This window comes from Orycteropus afer, unplaced genomic scaffold, assembly GCF_000298275.1.
Source record: "Orycteropus afer afer isolate SDZICR_OR568_19922 unplaced genomic scaffold, OryAfe1.0 scaffold00464, whole genome shotgun sequence".
Classification (NCBI taxonomy): domain Eukaryota; kingdom Metazoa; phylum Chordata; class Mammalia; order Tubulidentata; family Orycteropodidae; genus Orycteropus; species Orycteropus afer.
Genome location: NW_006922051.1, coordinates 1,609 through 7,363, shown reverse-complemented (window position 1 = coordinate 7,363; position 5,755 = coordinate 1,609). Strand labels below are relative to the sequence as shown.

Sequence of the window (5,755 nt, the reverse complement as noted above, 5' to 3'; positions counted from 1 at the left end):
TTTCTCCCATGATTGTTCTGTCCAAGGAGTGTATCTACCTCAGGTAAATGTTCAACTCATATGCCTGTCTTTTGTTTGGCTGGAAGCCAAAGGTGTGGGTTCAATTCCAGACCTGAAGGGCTGCTAGGGGCCATAGTCTCAGTGGTTCCACCAGGCTCTATTGGACCAGCAAACCTGGTTCCCCCCCACCTTTTTTTTTCCAAGTGATTTTGAGTTTTGTTCCACATTGTTCTCCCTCTCTATCCAGGATCTCCTATATAGATCCCTCTCCGAGTGGTTGACAGTGGTAACCAGGCACCATCTAGTTCTTCTGGTCTCATAGTCATATAGCCTGAGGATCAAATAGTTATCAGTCAATAGGACTAATTGTTTCCATGAAACTTTGGATTTTTTCATTCCTCTTTGCTCTGGATGAGGAGAGACCCATCGTTGCATCTAGATGGCTGCTTGCAAGCTTTTAAGATCCCAATTGCTACTCACCAAAGTAGGAGGTGGAACAATGTTTTGTGTAGTATGTTGTGCCAATTGAGCTTGATGTCCCCTGCGACTATTGTTCTGAGCCTACAGATTCAATTACTTGGTCCCTCTGGGTAGCTGGCTGTGTGACCAAGAAGTGACTACAACCTTGTCCCTTGTCAGCTCTACTATACATCTGGGAATTCAGATCATACAAATACACTTATAGGACCATTGTCTGTCAACCCTATACATGGTCTTGGGTACACTCCCTGCTTCACAGACATACTTCAGGATAGATCTTGAAACATCCTTTGTGATGATGAATGCCACCCTATTCCTCTTCAATTTGTTATTCCTGGCATAGTAGATCATATGGTTTTCTGATTCAAAATGGCCAAAAACATTCCATTTCAGCTCACTAATACCTAGGATATCATTCTTTATGTGTTCCATTTCATTTTTGAGAACTTCTAATTTTCCTAGATTCATATGTCATACATTCCATGTTTTGATTTTGAGTCGTGCCACATCAACAAATGGAGGTCCCAAAAACTTTACTCCTCCCACATCATTAAGGTTGGCTCCACTCTGAGGAGGCAGCTCTTCCCCAGTCACATTTTGAGTGCCTTCTGACCTGAGGGGTTCATCTTCCAGCATCATATCGGACAATGTTTCAGGGGTATTCATAAAGTTTTACAGTAGTAATACATCTGACAGTGTCTTACTGCTATTCATAAACTTTTCACTGGCTGGCCATTTCTTTGAGAAGTGGATGGCCCCTTCCTTCTTCCAAGTCTGTTTTAGTTTGGAAGCTCCACTGAAACCTGTGCACCATGGCTGACCCAGCTGGATTTGAAATGCCAGTGGCATAGCCCCCAGGCCCTTAGCAACATGCAAACCACCACAGTACAATAAACTGACAGACAAGGGGTGGAGGAAAGTAATGCACATTCCAAATACAAAAAAAAAAATTAACCCAACCAGCTTATTTTATATTGTTTTCCTACAAAAATACTAGCGAAATTTAAAATTTGTCAATGCTTTATTCAATTTGCTAATTAGGTTTTAAAATTTTCATCAGTCTTATGCTTCATTCCTGCTCAAAACGTTTCAGTGACTTTCACGTTTTCTATCAATCTGTGCGATGATTGGCCTATCTTTTAAAATGGTGCTATCAGTCTTAGCAAAACTTACATGAGATCAACATAGTCAGTTAGTCCCACCAGTTCCTACAAGAGGGAACAAGCCATAATGATACCAGGGATCCCAAAGTTCGTTGACGATATTGTCCTGAGTGCCCCATAACAAACTTCTTCAGTAGAGTGTTTCATTTACACATTAATAGTGAGCAGGAGGCCTTTCTAATCACTGATAGTTTCAGTATTTATGAACTCCTGTGAGAGGTAAGTAAGGAGCTCTAGTGGGGTAGTGAGTAAGGCATTTGGCTGCTAACCAGAAGGTCAGTAGTTCAAACTCATCAGCTGCTCCATAGAAGGAAGATGAGACAATCTACTTCCATAAAGATATACAGCCTTGGAAACCCTTTGGGGGTTGCCATGAGTCAGAATCAACTTGATGGCAGTGGGTGAGAGGTAGGCACAGTGGGAATACTAGCCCAGCAATGTATTTCTTCCTCTGGTGGATGTTCTCTTTCACTCTCCCTTTAAAATACCTCAAATTTTAGAGAAAATATACTCATTTTACAAATGAAATAAATTCAGAGAGGAGTTATGGCCTGCCCAATTGGAGGCAGTATAATATAATGGGAAAGAGTTATGCTAAGCAGGAAAAAACTAGTATCTTTTGAGTGTGCTGTGTGTGTGATATATTGAGCTATATGCTAAAATCACATTTAAGGAGATTTCAGTGTTAGGGATTTGCTAAACAGCTATTAGAAAACTGAAAAGGCAAAAGAACCCCAGGTTATAACACAGGAAGCAATTCTCATCCATAGGGTAGAGAAACAAAGGGCAAAGTCTAGAAATGTTGGAATTTAGAGGTCTAAGGAGTACAGATTTTTGGTTTTGAGCCCACACAGATGTCCTCATTCTAAATCTCAAGGTCTCACTCCATCCCATTCAGTGCTCTAATTTGCACACAGGAGACTTGGCAAGTCTGTGAATTCAACTTGCATTGTAGTGATGCATAATGGAGAACAGCTATAAGAAATAACACATTCTTTCAGGGCTGAATTAGAAGTTCTCTAGTTCCCTGACCATAACTTGAGCTGATCATTTTCTTTCTGTAATGGCTCCGTGCACTCAGAAATAGCCATCCTATCTCACAAACCTTGCAGCTGTAATGGTTAAACATAGCCAAAGCCATGCTTCAGTAAGCATATTATCGTAATCAACTACAGATTGATTATTAATTGTGGTGCAACTAGGAGCCAGCACTCTATTCAAGGCCAAGAGCATGATCAAACCCAATCCCAGAATCCTACCTTTTTCCTGGATTCAGCTGGTATTAGTCAAAGTCAAGTTAGGAAAACAGAAATCAGATCAGCTATTTTGATGCTATAAGGAACTGGTATTTAAAAAACCAAACCAAACTCACTGCCATTGAGTCAATTCCGACTCATAATGATCCCCATTGGGTTTCCAAGGTGATAAATCTTTACAGAAGTAGATTGCCCCGTCTTCCTTCTGAAAAGTACTTGGTGAGTTTGAACTGCCAGCCTTCTGGTTAGCAGTTAAATGCTTTAGGCACTGTGCCTCCAGAGCTCCTTAAGGAATTGGTATTGGGGAACTGAAAAAGAAAAAGAGTGACACTGAGATAACATAGAGAAAGGAACTACAGGAAGCAGCTACCACCCACCATAGGTGGGGGCAACAAAGGACAGAGATGGGGTTATTAGAACCCAGAAGCTGATGTTGCTCCCTCAGGAGCTCAAAGGAAGGGTCTGGCAGAGCTGAGATCCTTACCTTGAGGAGAGGGCTCTGGTTAGCTGGTGCTAGTATTTCTGAAGGACGATACTAGAATGGGTCTGATAAAATGGGGGGAAAAAAGCCTGGGAATTGAAATACAAAAGCTACTATCTGAGGGGGACCTAAACAATTCAAGATGGATCTTGCCTCAAAGGACTCTGAAAAAGAACCAGAGTACCTGACTGACCTGTGACCTGAGCCAGGGATAAAACACACCATGTCTGATTCCATAGTAATGTCAGTTGATGCCCATTAACTAGCACAAAAACTATCCATTAACCACTGTTTAGACTCTAGTGCAAATAGGTACATCATTTTCCTTACATGTGAGCATTAGATGATACAGTATATAAATATCTAATACTCACTATTTTGCATGGAACTCTGCCCAGATGACTATGATGTAAGATTTCTGGCTCTGATCTCTGTATGTAAATTCCCTAATAAAGACTTGTCTGAGCAACCTGGCTTTTGCTGCCTCTTTTTTTCAGAATCCAGCTTGTGCCTGGGAGCTTCTTCTGCCGCTGACCTGGGGTTGGGAGTGGGAGGTGGCGTGCAACACTGTCCAGTTGAAGAATCATTGCTAGAGTGATGCTGATAAAAACATGAGGGAGCAAGTACCTTCTCTTGCTTCCACCTTCCTGTCCCTCAGCACCCCCTATTGGCAGAGCCGAAGAAGGAGCAGCTGGCAAAGCAGGAATGTGGTTTGCAGAATCCTAGCCCTAGTATCACAAAGCAGAGACTAAAAAGGTGAATTTTGGACTCGTAGACAATGACTTGATAACCAGCTCAGGCCAGTATGACTGTTCTGATCTTAATAGACAAGAAAGAGGCTTAAGGTCACAGCACTAGCAGAGGTGAAAGCCAGAATTCAAGACTTGTTTACAAGGATTCCTACTCATAATGACCCTATAGGACAGAGGAGAACTCTCCATTAGGCTTTCCAAGGCTGTAAATCTTTAGGAAGGTGACTGCCTCATCTTTCTCCCGCAAAGCAGTTGGTGGGTTTGAATTGCCCACCTTTTGATTAGCAGCCAAATGCTTCAATCATTGCACAACCAGAGCACCTTTTTTTGGTTTGGTTTTGCCACAGGCCATTTGTTTTTGTGTTTTTCTTTAACCTGTTAACTTCCAAAAACAAAAACCAAACTCACTGCCATCAAGTTGGATCCAACTCATAGCGACCCCTCCTTGAGTTTTCAAGGCGGTATCACTATGGAAGTAGATCGCCCAACCTTTCTTCTGAGGAGTGGCTGGTATGTTTGAACCTCCAGCCTTCTGGTTAGCAGTCAAATGCCTTAGGCACTATGCCATTCAGGACACTGTCATATGCTGAAAAGCCTTGTCTGAAAGCTTTAGTTCACACACATGTACTGTATGCGGGAAATTTAGGGTGCCAAAGCAGGCAGCTTTTGAAAATAACAAGCAGTGCTTACTGCAGGCATGGCCATTCAAAACAGGAAAAAGCTTTCAGCTCCAAGAATGCCTAGGTGCAACTTTCTTTGTTCATCCAACTCCAGCTGCTTCTGACGTGTTGCCCAAGTTTGATTCCAAGGATATCACAGTCCTGTACTTGAGGTGTTTTGTGTACCCAAGATTCACACTCAGGACAGGAAGGGGAAGGGGAAGTCAGTGCAACTTCCACCTTGGCCCCCGAGATTAGTCCCCTGGGTCTGTTTCCAATAAAGTTTGGTGATGACATTGCCAAGGCAACCAATGACCTGAAAAATGTAAGGATTACGGTGAAACTGACCATTCTAGAAAAGAAAGGGCCAGATTGAGGTGGTACCTTCTGCCTCTGCCTTGATTATTTCAACCCTCCAGGAATCACCCAGACATAGAAAGAAATAGAAAAATAAAAGTACATCAGAAATATCGCTTTTGATTAGATTGCCAACATTGCCCAACAGATGCAGCACAGATCTTTAGCCAGGGAACTCTCTGGAACTATCAAAGAGATCCTGGGGACTGCCTAAGGTGCTCTGGTGGCACACAGGTTAAGGCATTTGGCTACTAACCAAAAACTCAGCAGAGAAGATGAGGCTGTCTACTTTGGTAAAGATTTACAGTCTTGAAAACCCTGTGGGGCAGTTCTGCTCTGTCCCATAGGGTGGCTATGAGTCAGAATCAACTCAGTGGCAGTTAGTTTGAATTTTGGGTTTGGCCTCATCTGTGGGCTGCAATGTTGATGGCCACTACCCTCATGACATCAACAGTGGAGTGGAGGAATGCCCAGCTAGCTAAGAACTATGAATGAAAATATTTCAATAAAGGATCATTTGATAAAACAAAAGAAAATCTTCTAAGAATAATTTTGTAAGAATAGTTATGCTTGAACTTGTATTGAAAAGGAACTTGAGGTAAATACA

General features: G+C 42.2%; 1 pseudogene; it reads left to right on the top strand.

Moving 5' to 3' along the window:
• The first annotated feature begins 4,829 nt into the window (after positions 1-4,829).
• Positions 4,830-5,630, top strand: LOC103208790 (annotated as a pseudogene).
• Positions 5,631-5,755: the final 125 nt, after the last annotated feature.